Source organism: Crotalus tigris, unplaced genomic scaffold (assembly GCF_016545835.1).
Source record: "Crotalus tigris isolate CLP2741 ecotype Arizona unplaced genomic scaffold, ASM1654583v1 scf7180000018701.437623, whole genome shotgun sequence".
Lineage (NCBI taxonomy): Eukaryota > Metazoa > Chordata > Lepidosauria > Squamata > Viperidae > Crotalus > Crotalus tigris.
The window spans coordinates 386,905-402,939 of NW_024097155.1; the positions used below are offsets into that span (position 1 = coordinate 386,905).

Genomic DNA, 16,035 nt, shown 5'->3' on the forward strand with positions numbered 1-16,035 from the left:
GTGAAAACCGCTTCGGAGCTGCTAGCATTTAGGAGTGGAACTTTGGCTTTCTAGAAAAGAAATGGCTGGAGGGAACAAGGGATGTTGACTTGATCATGGCCTTTGACATTCGTGACTGTATTATTCTGCCAGATTCGTGACAGCGGAACGTTGCTTAATTCTTTGCACTGTTATGAGAAAAGTTGCATAATAAGAACAGAATCTTAAGTACTAGAATAAAAGAATAACAGTTGGAAGGGACGTTGGGCATCTTCAAGTGGGCCTGAGGAACCCAGAGTGTGAGGGAGCCCATCCAATGGCTTATTTGACCGTGTTTTGTCATCGGGGGGGCGGGATGGTTTTTGGGGGGTTATTTTTTATATGCACTGTTTTTTTAAATGTTATTCTTTTTTTTTTTTCTATACTGTGTTTTTATGGTTTCCACCTTTCAGATCCCACCACTCTGAAGCCTAATAGCATCTTCCAGCCTTCAAGATAAAATCATGCAGTCCCAGAGTTGGAAGAAATCAGGTAGACCAGAGATGGCAACTCTCGGTGGAGTGGGAGCCATGAGTGTGAGGTATGTGAACGTGAAGTATTGCAGCACACAATATTATGTGGATTTTTTTTTTCGCTTGAGGAACCTGCAGCGACCATAGGTTGTTGTGCACAACTGTGTTTAAAAATTATTTTCTCTTTAACATTGATACATTGGTCTTCTGATAATGCCTCTTTCATGTAATAATATTGCCATATTCACATTTAATTATCCTTTGTCTGGGATCAATCAATCAGTCAATCTACTCCTGAAAGATCCATGTAAGCCACCTAGAAAAAGCTGTGCGAGAATAGACGGCTGTATACATTTTCTAAATAAATAAATAAATAAGTACTGTAAGGCAGAGGTCCCCAACCTCCCGGTCCGTGGATCGGTACCGGGCCACAACATGCCAGCAACTGGGCCGCACAAACAAGCAAAGCCCCATTCGCGGGATGCAGGCAGCACACAAAACCACACACCCTCCGATCCGCAGAAAAACCTTTCTCCATGTAACCGGTCTCTGGTGCCCCAAAGTTTGGGAACATCTGCTGTAAGGTGAATCTTGATTGCTGGACCACACATAGCAGCACCACTTCATAAAAGCCATGGAAAAAGAAGGGGGCATCACCCCTTAAAACATCCTCAGGACCCAACTGCGCATTAAGAATAGAGTAGAATAGAGTAGAACAGAACAGAATGCAGACTAGACTAGATGAATAGAATAGAATAGAATAGAATAGAATAGAATAGAATAGAATAGAATAGAATAGAATAGAATAGAATAGAATAGAATAGAATAGAATGCAGACTAGACTAGACTAGAATAGAATAGAATAGAATGCAGACTAGAATAGACTAGACTAGACTAGACTAGAGTAGAATAGAATAGAATGCAAACTAGACTAGAATAGAATAGAATAGAATGCAGACTAGAATAGAATAGAATGCAGACTAGAATAGAGTAGAATAGAATAGAATAGAATAGAATAGAATAGAATAGAATAGAATAGAATAGAATAGAATAGAATAGAATAGAATAGAATAGAATAGAATAGAATAGAATAGAGCTGGAAGGGACCCTGGGGGTCTGAGTCAGTGGACAAGTGATGGATGGACTTGAGTGAGCTGAACATTTAAGAAAGTGAGCATGATGCAGAAAACAGGACGACAGTGGTTTTATGTTTCCTTTTTGCCCTTCTCTAAAAGAAATAAATAAACAACTTTCTTCCATTTACAAGTCAGGACCAAACAAAGGTGCCTCAGTTCCTAGCCCCCATCTTCCCTTCCTTTGGTAGACAACTTAACCTCCGTTGTGCTCCCGAATAAAACAATTACTAGATTGGAGTGCCACAGTTAGTCAAGCCGTTTCATCTTCATGCATTCCTAGCCAAGATGACTTTTCAGGTGAGCTAAAATTGAGTTCTCATGCCACGGTGATTGCTAATTAGATTGCTAAAGATCTGGAGTGAGTGGAAGAGCATAAACACCTGCATTTCGGTTGCCATTTATTATTAGCACCGTGGAAATCCTATAATGAAGAAATAGTACCAGTCGTGCAGGATTTCAATTTCAGAGTAATGTTTAGAATCAAGAATAGTGTTGCTGCAGGTTTTGGGCAATGAAAACATTTTAGCAGTAGCAATAACAACAGCACTTAGACTTATATACCGCTTCACAGTGCTTTCCAGCCCTCTCTAAGCAATTTACAGAGTCAGCCTATTGCCCCCAACAATCTGGGTCCTCATTTTACCAACCTCAGAAGGATGGAAGGCTGAGTCAACCTTGAGCCGTTCAGGATCGAACTCCAGGCACTGGGCAGAGTTAGCCTGCAATGCTGCATTCTAACCACTGCGCCACTCTCCTCTTTCTGTTTTCTTCTATCTGGGGTCATCCTTTTTGGAAATATCCTCCAGCACAAGTTCCACCTATCCTATCCTGTCTTGACCGCACAGAAGGCCCCAGGTCCCTCATCATGACTTCGAGAAATAACTAGAATTGCTTTGGGCAGGTTCACCTCCCCATTTCTAATGCAAAATTATAAAAGACATTGAGATAACAAGGTTAAATACGATGGATTAATCCACCCATGGAAATTAATCGGAGGTTTCTCTCATCCCAGCCTAACACCCAGGGGTTGTTAAAAAAATTGGAAGGAGTGTTGTGTATGTCGATATCTCTCTTGGAAGGAAAACTATAAATCTGGTAGTTGTAATAGCAATAGTCCTATTTTCCAGGTGCCTATAACTGGCTGCTGAACAAAATAATAAAATGCAGCCTCAGAATAACTCAGCTCCTAAATAAAGAGCCTCAGACATAAAATTGAAGATGTATCCAAGGGATTAACTACAGTACACAACACTGGAAGGACAAATCTACAAGGATGGATAGTTGGTGTGCTGTTTTTGACACTATTTGATCCAATTGACTCTTGACTGAGGGCTGAGAAAGATTTTTCAAGCCATTCAGTCACACTGCTGGAATTGTTTTGATTATGATTAATTTTCATGTGTTTACGTTTCGGTTTTTCTTTCTCTCTTTTCAAATCTCTCTTCAATTTACACATCAGGTATTGTGTTTGCTCTTATTATGTTGTCCAGTAAGACCATATCATTTGATAAGATTTGAAATGCATTGTTCATAATGTGAAATTGTTACCTAAAGGGACGTTTTATCATCTATTACGGTTATCTCTAGAGCTTGAGTAAAAAGCAGAAAAGAGAGAGCATTTTCACGTAGAAATATTTAGGGGACAACAAGGCAAATATATTAGTTGACGGGGATATTGATGCTTCTTCTCTTTAGATATTTCAAATACTCTTGAACCTTATTTGGACAGAAAATCAAGCTGTGATGTTCTCAGCTCAGCTCAGCTCCATTAAAGGAAGCCTACTTTTTTTCAGGATGGGATCTCACGCCTGTCAAGTTTAATAAATTATATCGGAATATCAATGAAAATTGCTAGAGGGGATACAGAAACAAAGTGGCTCCTATCTGAGTATTTGGGGATATAATATTATTCAAAATTCTGTATGAAAGCCCAAAATATTGTTAGCAACATAATAAGATATTTCATATCGTTTGACCCAATAAATTTCATTTGGAGGGTTTATTACAAGTTATAGAGAAAGAGGATACAGAGAAGCATGGCAGAATGTAAAATTTCCTGCATAAATATACTAGAGACAAAATGGAAGCTTTTTGGATGGGCTGGTGAGCTGTCCAATAGTTCAATGCATCCGGTAAATTCGTTCAATTTTTAAATGTCTAAGGCACAATCCACCATTATCTTTTCTTACCTTAAACACTTTTAGAATCAACTTTCTATAACTCTATGACTTGTCCTCACTTGTTTTCTGTTCACAGTCCATGACCTTCTTGTGTCCTGTTGTGTCACTTATCACATCGCTGATGGAGCACATTTATTTTCCGTTGTTCCAGGGGGTTGAACTGTAAGAATTTATACTTAAGGTTAGGAAGAGTTTCCTGGCAATGCAAACTGTTTTAATAGTCATCAACATTGGCATCTTTTTTTATGACTGGATTTCATTTCCAAGAATTCTCAGCAGTAGATAAGCTGGTTGGGGAATTCTGGGAATTGAAGTCCACCCATATAGAAAGTGTCAAAGTTATGAAAGAGTCGACCAGAATAATTTGGAAGTCTCATCTCTACTGTTAACATCCTTATGAAGTTATTAATGCACCATTCAACTTTCTGAAAGTTCACAGAGGTGACTTGGGATAGATTGAAGGTCCCTTCCAACTTTATTATTATTATTATTAAATGATGATACACAAAAGTTGCTGGGACCCTAGAAAGTGTGCAGAGAAGAGCAACAAAGATCATAAAGGTTCTGGAGGCATAATCACATGATGAACGGTTGAGGAAATAAGTATGTCTAGTCTATGTCTAGGATGTCTAGAAGGATTGGGAGGACACGTCTTCCAGTACTTGCAAATCAGTAACAAAGATATGGGGATTGACTTATTCTATAGGGAGGGCAGGACAAGAAGTAATGGGTGGAAGTTTGTCAAAGATAGATCCAACCTAGAAGTTAGAAGAAATTTTATGACAGTGATAACAATTAATCAATGAAATAAGTTGCCTTCTAGGGTTGTGGGTGCTCCATCACTGGGCGTTTTCAAGAATGGACTGGATTTGACCAGTATGATATAATCTCTCCTGTCTTTAGCAGGGGGTTGAACTAGAAGACCCATGAGGTCTCTTCCAGCTCTATGATTCCTGATAACGAATATAAAAATGTTGACCCTCCCTATCCTTTGTATTTTCATATAATTCAAATATGTAACATATTAAGGACTTCATTTGACTTTCCATTAACCTGTCCAGGGTAATAGTAATAGTAGTAAAGTTGGAAGGGATCTTGGAGGTCATCTAGTCCAACCCCCTGGTCAGGCAGGAAACCCTACACCATTTCGGACAAAAGGCTGTCCAGTCTCTTCTTAAAAACTTCCAGTGTTGGAGCATTTACTGCTTCTGGAGGCAGCTTGTTCCACTGATTAATTGTTCTCACTGTCAGGAAGTTTCTCCTTAGTTCTAGGTTGCTTTTCTCCTTGATTAGTTTCCACCCGTTGCTTCTTGTCCTGCCTTCAGGTGCTTTGGAGAATAGCTTGACTCCCTCTTCTTTATGGCAGCCCCTGAGATATTGGAATACTGCTGTCATGTCCCCCCTCGTCCTTCTCTTCGTTAAACTAGACATACCCAATTCTAGCAACCGTTCCTTATATGTTTTAGCCTCCAGTCCCCTAATCATCTTTGTTGCTCTCATATGCCAAACGGGCAAGATAGTCAAGGAAACCACCAGCACTGCCTCAAATTTCATTTCTTCGCCGCTGACCTAGAATTCACATTAAACCCAGTTAATATGATTGCTTTCCAATCCTGTCTTTCATTATTGCCCCCTTTCTATTGGGTTAATCATATCACGCTTGTGGTCCCCAGAGACCGTGTCCCAAGAGTTTCAGGGACTGAACATGAATTGTGCATCTCCATTATAGCTAATAACACAATTCATTGATCCCTTGGAATTAAAAATGAGCCACTGGTATATTCTGAACAGACAAAAGACAGAGCTCTCTCTAGCCTGGAAAGTATACCGCAGTTTGATTTTCGTAGCATAAATGTTCATTTCTAAGGCTGCTGTCATCCGAGGGGGCCGAATGAAGCATTTATGTAATCCACTTTAGATGGATTTTGTTTTCTTGCCAGCTTTCGGAACAAGTGTGCGTTTGTGTTCTTCGGCCAGCTGCATCTTGGAACCCTGATAGTTTCAACCCAGTGAAAAGCAAGGCAGGAGTTTCAGAGCTTGAAAGGATGACTCTGATTCTGTTTCTCAGTTGCTCTTGATGTGGCTGTTCAGTTCCCCACTCCCACCTCCCTGGCAGATCACAGAGAAGACAACTACAAATCGGAGAAAAAGAAAAGGCGAGGTGGTCATGGAAAGGAAAGAAATGCAAGGAGATTGGAGTAGAATTTAAGAACAAGGGCTGGAGGTGTTTCAGTCTTGTCCTTGGGCGTAATAATTGCAAGCTTAAAAAGCAGCTTGCTCTTTCTTAACATCAACATAAGCACTTGACATTATGTCAGTGAGAGTCAGTTTGGTCTGTTGGTTAAGGCACCACGCTTGAAAGCAGGAGACCATGAGTTCCAGTCCTACCTTAGCCAAGAAAGCCAGCTGGGTGACTTTGGGCCAATCAGCAGGAGACTGGAAATTGTAGTCCTGCCTTAGGCAAAAAAGCCAGCTAGGTGACCTTGGACCAGTCCTTCTCTCTTGGTCCTAGGAAAGAGGCAGGGTCAAACACTTCCAAAATCTTGCCAAAACTCCCCCTGCAGGGACCAATTTGGGCAATTCCCAAGTGTCAACACAAACACACTATCTATAAATGACCTTCGCACTATACCTAGACATGTTCTTTCATCTGGGTGGTGGCAACTGAGCTATCAGAAAGTCACATAAGACAGAACTGCAATGTATCCTTGGCGTCTCCAAGAAGCAATGTCAACATTTGTGCACAACACAGGACCCCAAAAGGACGGGGGGATTCTGTCTCCGTCACATTCAGACAAGAAAATAGAATCCCTGGTGTTCGTTGGCCCTCCAATTTCAGCCCAGGCCATTTTGCTCTTTGAAGCCGGACCCAGGCCCTTTGCATCACACATTCAAAACACGTTTCAGTTCCTGTTATTTTTCACAGTGTGTTTTGTGCGGGGCTGTAATGGCCTTTTGTGTGTGGCTGCCGTGACAGAGGTGGCCATTTCTGTCAGCTCACTAATGTGACTCCTTAATGAAGCTGTGAAGGATTCAGGGCCAATAGGCTGGGCTAAAAAGAAAATCGAAAGTTTAAGCAGAAGCAATAAAAGCATGCCCGAGGCGTTTTGCAATTATTATTTTTTTTCCCCTGCCTCTATTTAAAATTAATGAAATTCATTCAATCTACTTGAAAGCATTCATCTCATGGGTGTTACATGACATTCTCTCTCCCTTCCTCCCAAATTATGACATTTGACAGGAGGATAACGTTAGATCCATATTATTCGAGGATTCTTTCAACCCAGCAAAATCATCTTTTTTTTTTTTTTTTTTTTTGGTACTTTCCAGTCCAAACTGTGATTGTTACTCAGTCATCTTTATTAACACTGCTGTGGAAAAGATACATTTGTGAGTGTATATGAGTGTGAGAGAGTGAGAGAGTGGCAGGAGAAGGAAGGAAGGACGTCCGCGTGGTTTTCACGCTACAGAGGAGACGAGGTAGAGAGAGAATTTACATAAAGATTGCAAACTATTGTTCCAAAATAATTTTTATAGTGGCATGCACTTCGCTGCTCCGCTGGCATTTGATCTGATCCCAATCTGCATATTGAGTGTGATATGTATGAATCGACCATTTGAAGGTGGTTTTCTCAAGAGACAAGGAAAATTTAAAAAAAAAATTAAAAAAGGTTGAACTGGACAATTTACAGTTTTTGAATGGAGTCTCTTGAGATACATATTGTAAATGCATTGATTTGTTGGGATTTCTTGCACTGGCCAGTTCCCCTGTCCAGTATTTCAAAACGATCCATGAAACCGAAGAATCCTGATGGATGCTACATCAATGGAGCATAAAATGTTCTCAGTTCAATACTATAATTGTAACCTGTCCAATTTAATAAAAATACTACAGTATGTTGCATAAAAAGATATCACCAATGTCTATTTATGAACAGCCCAGTTTGCAGGAGACTTTAGTTTTATTGGAAAATGCAACTAGGAGGTTACTCATCCCTAACCTTCTACAAGCTCCTTTTCTGGGCAAACAGACCCCTTTAAATGTAGTGCTGGAGGACAATTGCCTTCTAGACATGCCTCTCTCTCTAAAACCCATGAAATGCCCAGAGAGAGTTTTGTAAATTAAAAAAAAAAAAAACTGGTGTTAGAGACTAGTAGAAATGATGGAGGTGGTGGATTTAATGCCTCTCTTAATTATCATTTCAAATGGTCTGTGGGGAAGAGCCCCCGCTTAATTAAAGGGGTATTAGACTGATCTCTTTTTTTTATTCCTTAATTATTTGTTGCTTTGATTTCATTTGATTCGAAAAACAGTGGGCAGCTCAGGGTGTTCTATGGAAAATGAAATGTGGCCGTATTCGATATTTGGAGTGGCGCAGCCCACATGAGACGCATAATGCGAAGATGATAGCAATCAATAGCACTCTGCCTAATTGAAGTGCCATTTTCTGAACAGTCCTCGACACCAACGGTACCTTGTCGTTTTATCGTTTCAATTACCGCCTGAATTTTCCCATATTTTGCGGATAACCAGGGAGAAAGAGTCTGAAACATCATCTTGTGGACTCTTTGGGGGTTCAGAACGAGCACAGCAGCCCCCCCCCTTGCTTATGATGTATGTGTCAAAACTCTTTTTCTGCCACCACTGGCAATGCGTCTTACTTGGCTGGCTTGCTGGAGCCACCTGAATGTTTAATTATTCTCTAGTTGAGCAATAACCATAATCAGCAGTTCTCCACAAGATGTTGGACTGCTTCCACGGACCCAGAGTTCATTAGCACCTCTCGCAAAGAATTATTCACCTCGGCGTGATGGAAGAATTGCATTTCTGCGCTCGATTCAAAGTGCTGTTATTAACCTTTGAAAGTTGGCTAGAGAAAGCACTGGCAATTTAATTGTGCCTTTATTTATTTGCATTTTTCTTGGCGACCTCACCTTTGCACCAGCTCAAGTGGGCCAAGGTTTCTCCACAGTCGAGAAGGCAGAGCTAGGATGAAAGCATCTTAGGACCCGAGGCTGCCCCAAAGAACAATTTTATCCAGATTTATCCAGATTTCTCCCTCTACTTTCCATCTTTTCCAGTTGCTACTTGGGACTCTGAAACCTGGATTTTGAAAAAAGGCAGCTGTGATGCTGGAGGCAACTATTATGCATCCATGGACTACAAAAATGTCAAACAAAGAAGTCCTAGACTGGACCTCACCAAAAACATCACTTGACGAATGAAGGCAAATATACATGTCCCAGAATAAAGTTGTAGGATTGAATATGGGTCAATCACCGGGACAAGAGATGTAGTCTTCCATGCTTTTTCGGACTTGTGTTAGAGGTCATCCTCAGGGAACTTTTCAATCTCCAGGATGTGAGGTTGAAGATTTCTGATTTCTGAGAGAGAGAAGTTCCTTCAGGATGGGCTCCAACGCAAGTCTGAAAGCTCAGAAGACTAAACCTCTTGTCCCGGTGACCCACCCAGATTGGATCCTACAACACTGAATCCTGCAATATCAGCTGAAGCCAAGGTTGCCAAACAGAGGCAGTCATACTTTGGTCATGTCATGTGAGCTGACTCACTTGAAAAGTCAATCCTGCTGGGAGTGATCAGTGGGAAAAGGAGAAGAGGCCACCCTAGTACCTGCTGGCTGGACACTATAAAGGATGATGCCAGGATCACCATGGCAGTTCTCAAGTACAAGGCAGAGGAGCATGGAGAGTGCTGATCCATAGAGTGACTGAGGGTGGAACACAACTGAATAGCTGATGATGATGACGTTCACTTTCCACCATAAAGTTCTTCTCCAACTCGTCCGGTTTTGCTAATAATCCAGATTGCAGCCAGAGAGGAAGACAACTGTTGAAGCCATCCATCAGCTGCATAAAAATCTCTCTCTCTCTCTCTCTCTCTCTCTCTCTCTCTCGTCCTTCATTGCAAAGGTACTGCCATTTCTAAAGGACACAACGAAATAGGAGCAGACCAACATTCTGCCATTGGTCTCATCCCTTCCTCTTTCTCTGCCTGGCCAACATTCAGGAGCTACAATAACACAAGTATCAAAATGCAGGTGTTAAGGGTGGATGGTAAAAGGGTTTGAAAGGAGCTGGGGAGGGGTTGTGTCAGGGAGTCCTTTGGTTCCCATCTGCCTCTCATCAAAAGGTCTTCTTTGAGGAGCATTATTGATGGTGTACGCAGCACTTGGGTGAAGAAAAGCAGTGGGAGATTTCTGTAATTGCAAGTCCTGAAGAATTTAGCATTTTATTTCGAAGCTGAGGCTTGGCGAAGAGGGGTAAGGGGTGCACGGCGGGGGGGGGGGGAATAGGTTGCTGCAAATCCATTCAAGAGCTGGGCCAAGCGAATGGTGTTTAACACAAGTTAATCACATGGCAGAACTGTTGTTTTATCTGTGTAGAGCAGGTCATCCCTCTTCTTCCTTTTTTTTATTTTCATAACAAAGATACATCAAACGTTCTGCAGTTCTTATCATCTTCCATCTTGCCTTGGGTAAATTCAAATAGTTATTTTCTTTCTTTGTTCATTTTTAGACTAAAAGGGGGAGAGAGAGAGAGAGAGAGAGAGAGAGAGAGAGAGAGAGAGAGAGAGAGAGAGAGAGAGAGAGAGAGGGAGAGAGAGAGAGAGAGAGAGAGAGAGAGAAAAGGGATTATCTTGCCTGAAGTCTTCCTGCCTCTGCTGCTTTTCAAGACAAAAGGAGCCTTATTTGACTAATGCTAAGTTTCAGATGGGGTAGAAATGTAGCCAGTAATGAATGTGCATGCTTCCACTTGATTGTCCTATTGTAATCCATGTTTTTTCCTTCCTTCTTTCCTTCCTTCCTCTCTCCCTCCCTTTCTTCACTCTCCTTCCTTCCTCCCTTCCTTCTCTCTTCTTTCTTGCTTCCTCCCTCTCTCCCTTCTTTCACTCTACTTCCTTCCTTCCTTCCTTCCTTCCTTCCTTCCTTCCTTCCTTCCTTCCTTCCTTCCAACTCAAAGCAACATACATAGTATCTTTCCTGTAATTCAGAGATAGAGAGAGATAATAGATAGATAGAGATAGAAGAGATAGATAGATAGATAGATAGAGATAGAAGAGATAAATAGATAGATAGATAGATAGAGATAGAAGAGATAGATAGATAGATAGATAGATAGATAGATAGATAGATAGAGATAGAAGAGATAGATAGATAGATAGATAGATAGATAGATAGAGATAGAAGAGATAGATAGATAGATAGATAGATAGATAGATAGATAGATAGATAGAGATAGAAGAGATAGATAGATAGATAGAGATAGAAGAGATAGATAGATAGATAGATAGATAGATAGAGATAGAAGAGATAGATAGATAGATAGATAGAGATAGAAGAGATAGATAGATAGATAGATAGATAGAGATAGAAGAGATAGATAGATAGATAGATAGATAGATAGATAGATAGATAGAGAAATCGATAGAGATAGATATAGAAGAGATAGATAACAGATACTGTAGATATAGAAGAGATAGATAGATAGATAGATAGATAGATAGATAGATAGATAGATAGATAGATAGATAGATAGATAGATAGATAGTTAGAGAGAAACAAAAAATAATGGCAAAAGAAGCCCATAGAGAACCTGGATTTGCTTAATGACCTCATGATTCCTTTAACAACTGCCATAAAAATTATTGTAAAATCAGATCCAATTCGAATTACCACCACAATGATGCACAAGGAAAATTCTGGTCTCCGTGGCGGCGGTGAGTCAAGGACTACCCTTAATGTGCTATGTAGTTTTATATCTCTTCATTCTTATAGGTTTTAACCCATGAAAGTGCATGGCAGCTTTCCCTTACCAGCGGTGGGGGGGGAGGGGAAGGGGGGAGAGAAGGAAACGGATCCTTTCCACACCTAACCGGAGAGCGATAGCAATTATACGAACCTGCCCAGCTGATTATTAATTATTCTTCCAAGTCCTCTTGGCTGCACTGCAGGAGTTATATATTGCTAACCTTTTATCTTATCACCTAGGAAAATGTGAGCAAAGCTGAGGAAATCGTTACTCACCAATGAACTTCGGAGAAGAGCCGGAGGGGAAATGAGAACCTGCAGGGGGAGAAAATGGAGCTGAGCCTTGGATGTGTTACCCTGAGCTCTTTCGTTCGCTGGAGGTGTGCTGAGATAAAACCCTTCGGTGAGGAAGATACCAACTTGCAAAGAATGAGTGAAAAAGTCAAGGAAGTGGAGGAGAGAGAAGTGGAAGATAGGGAAATAACATTATTAGTGATGTTTTGCGTTGGATGTGGTGATTCTGCAACCATCTCACATTAGACTGGATCGAGGATCAGCGCACTTCCTAAAATCTACAAAACAATGAAAGGAGGGGTGGTTTCTTTTAAAGTAACATCAGTGAAGAAATAAGTGGTACGTTCTCTACTTTTCCTTTGCCATTTCGTTTCTTTGGCACCCATCCTCCTTGGTATTTTTATCCGTAGAATAGAATAAGCCATCTCTTAAGACCCTTATTTAAGAAAATATGGTAGATGAAGAGAAAGAAAGCTAGTTTGGCGTAGTGGTTAAGGTGCTGGCCTAGAAACCAGGAGACGGTGAGTTCTAGTCCTGCCTTAGGCAGGAAAGCTGGCTGGGTGATTTTGGGCCAATCATCAGGAGATGGTGAGTTCTAGTCCTGCCTTAGGCAGGAAAGCTGGCTGGGTGATTTTGGCCCAATCATCAGGAGATGGTGAGTTCTAGTCGTGCCTTAGGCATAAATGCTGGCTGGGTGATTTTGACCTGGATAACTGAGAATCTCCACAGAAATTTGTCCAGGGCACCGTTTCCATGCCTGAGCTCTGAGCAATGTTCTCCAGTTTTCTCCACTACCGTGTCTGGAACACGTACTGGGGCTGAATTCCCCAGCAAGAATTAGTCCAGAGAAGATCCCTGACTCAAATAACAGTGAACCATGTTGCAGCTGCCTGAAAAATATGTAACTCTGCTTGCGGATATGTTTTTTAAAAATGTGTGACAGACAATCCGTTTAGAGTATAGATCACTAATAAGTATACCGTTGAGTTCCTTCAAAGTTTGACATGTGTTTATCTGTCAGTATTAATTTGTCATGTAAGCCAAGTGATAGGCTAAGTTTGGGCATGTAGGGGGTCAAATAAAGGCTACATTTAAAAAGGAGAGTAGGAGACAACCCATTAAAGTTCCAATTGAGCAAGTAATAATTTACTTCTTACCCAAACGTATTTATGAAAGATTGATAGTTCATATCATTTTTTAAGGCTCTTTAGAGATTCATGTGTGACTTTTCAGAGCATCCGTCTAATGATATGTTTTAATTAAAATGTTTTTAAGTGTCAAGTGAACCCCAAATTCATGGCAGAAAAAGAACACAACTTGACAACACGGTCTGTTCAGCCATCTAGCCATCCATCCACCTGTCCAACCAACTATCCATCCATTATACATTTATGATTTAGATAAACACTAGATAGCTTTCTTGATATTATTGTACTTTAGTTCCCATGATTGAGGTAGGTGGGTAGTTGAAGTCCAAGAACTTCTGGAGGCCTCTTCTTTTCTGATCCACAAAGGAAGATAATATAAAATAACTCCTCACATGAGGCCTTCTCAGATCAAAAAATGTGGGCAAATAAGCAATGTTGGTAGGAGACAGAATTGTCTTTTAATGTTGTCTAGCCTTGGCAAGCTTGGAAATTAAGCAAGGTTTGTGTCTAGTTAATACTTGGATGGGACACATTTGAGTGCAGGTTAGACTGGGAAGCTGGAACAATAAAATCTGGAGGAAAGCAATAATAATTATTCCTTAATTATGAACCATGGTGGTGCAGTGGTTAGAATGCAGTATTGCAGGCTAATTCTGCCGACTGCTAGCAGTTCGATCCTCACCGGCTCAAGGTTGACTCAGCCTTCCATCCTTCCGAGGTCAATAAAAAGAGGACCCAGATTGTTGGGGGGGGGGGCAATTCGCTGATTCTGTAAACTGCTTAGCGAGGGCTGTAAAGCACTGTGAAGTGGGATACAAGTTTAAAATAATTTCCATACTGTTCAAGAAATCACCATGTATTCAACATGACTCCCCCCAAAAATGCTAACTTTACTTTTAACTATCCAAAGTAAGATAATAATAATAATAATAATAATAATAATAATAATAATAATAATAAAGTTGGAAGGGACCTTGGAGGTCATCTAGTCCAACCCCCTGCTCAGGCAGGAAACCCTATACCATTCCAGACAAAGGGCTGTCAGTCTCTTCTTATATTCCTCCAGTGTTGAAGCATTCACAATTTCTGGAAGCAGGTTGTTCCATTGGTTAATTGTTCTAACTGTCAGGAAATTTCTCCTTAGTTCTAGGTTGCTTCTCTCCTTGATTAGTTTCCATCCTTTGCCTCTTGTCCTGCCTTAAGGCACTTTGGAGAATAGCTTGACTCCCTCTTCTTTGTGGCAGCCCCTGAGATATTGGAATACTGCTATCATGTCCCCCCTCGTCCTTCTCTTCGTTAAACTAGACATACCCAATTCCAGCAACTGTTTCTTATATGTTTTAGCCTCCAGTCCCTTAATTATCTTTATTGCTCTTCTCTGTACTCTTTCTAGAGTCTCAACATTTTTTTTACATCATGGTGACCATGCAGTATTCCAAGCGTGGCCTTACCAAGGCATTGTAAAGTGATATTAATACTTCACATGATCTTGATTCTATCCCTCTGTTAATGCAGCCCAGCACTGTGTTGACTTTTTTGGCAGCTGCAGCACACTTGCTGGCTCATATTTAAGGGATTGTCCACTAGGACTCCGAGGTCCCTCTCACAGTTACTACTATTGAGCAAGGTACCCCCTATACTATACCTGTACATTTGGTTTTTCTTGCCTAAATGTAGAACCTTACTTTTTTTGTTAAGGAAGAACAAAGAAAGTCTAGTTGCCTCTTGAAAAGACCCCTTTGAGACATGGACTAAAGATGTTTTCCTTTGTTAGGTATGTGCTCAGCATCCACGACAATCATATTTCAGTGATGTTTACACTGGCAATTGCCCACTGACTTAAATTATGTATAAATGACTAGACAAAAGTTGAGGGGTTTTTTTTCGTTTTTTGCATGATTCGGTATGTTTTTTTCAGATGAACCCTACCGCTGGTGAGGAATCACAGTGCAAGGGAACAGCACGTACATTGCAAACGGAAAGTCCCAGATTCAGCTGTTTAGCTCTAAGTGTAAAGGACCTGAAGCAAGCAGCTAGAAATTCAACTGAAAAGAAAGATGGTGCCTGGAAGTACACAAAGATTTGTCAAGCCTTTGGCGCAGCATATTTTGCGAAGGCAGGCAGGATGGTTTGCAAACTATGGTTTATCTCTCACCACATTGTATGTGAGCTCATCCATAGAGGATTGCACAGCTAGCCGGCTGGGATTGTGAAGGCGGGTGAAGCTTGGGTAGACCTACAGATCATCTGATGAAGGACTTCCTAGCTAAAATCAGACTTGAATAATACCAGCTGGCTTATCTACTAGCGTGAAATTCTTGAGCTGTTGAAAATTAATGTAGAAGGAGGGAGTATCTGTCTGCAGCAGAAGACAACAGAAGAGGCAGGTTCAGCTTGAATGCTTCCACGTTGGAATGACAGCAGCAACATTTATAGAGATCAGCTGCAGCTCTGCAGGTAAGATTCATACTATTGAATGCTTGATGGCTGAAAACCAGGACTGTATCTTTTCACTCCAAGGCTCAAAATCAGCCAGCGCAGATGGATTCTAGTCTGTCTCTGCTTTGACTTTTCTTTTTCTTTCTTTAATCCAACACAATCTTATCAAACAGACACAAGAGGCAAAAGGAACCACAATCATGTCCATTTCGCTCCTCTTCAGCTTTTATTGTTTTTCTTATAACCCTGGTCATCTCAACCTGAGCAAGGGAGTCAAGCTATTCTCCAAAGCACCTGAAGGCAGGACAAGAAGCAACAGATGGGAACTAATCCAGGAGAGAAGCAACCTAGAACTAAGGAGAAACTTCCTGACGGTGAGAACAATTAACCAATGGAACAGCTTTTCTTCAAAGGTTGTGGGTGCCCATCACTGGAGGCTTTCAAGAAGAGACTGGACAGTGGTGTAGGGTCTCCTGTTCATGCAGGGAGTTGGGCTAGATGACCTCCAAGGTCTTTTCAACTCTGTTATTCTATGTTCTATGTTCTGGCCTGCAGTCTTTGCCTTCTTCCAACAACCG

At 41.0% G+C, this 16,035-nt stretch overlaps 1 long non-coding RNA gene across 1 annotated transcript; it reads left to right on the forward strand.

Moving 5' to 3' along the window:
• Positions 1-84: 84 nt before the first annotated feature.
• LOC120313576 lies at positions 85-15,457 on the forward strand. Its single transcript, XR_005558179.1, has 3 exons — positions 85-559; positions 11,817-12,209; positions 14,937-15,457. It is a non-coding gene; the product is annotated as an uncharacterized LOC120313576 (long non-coding RNA).
• The last annotated feature ends 578 nt before the right edge of the window (positions 15,458-16,035 follow it).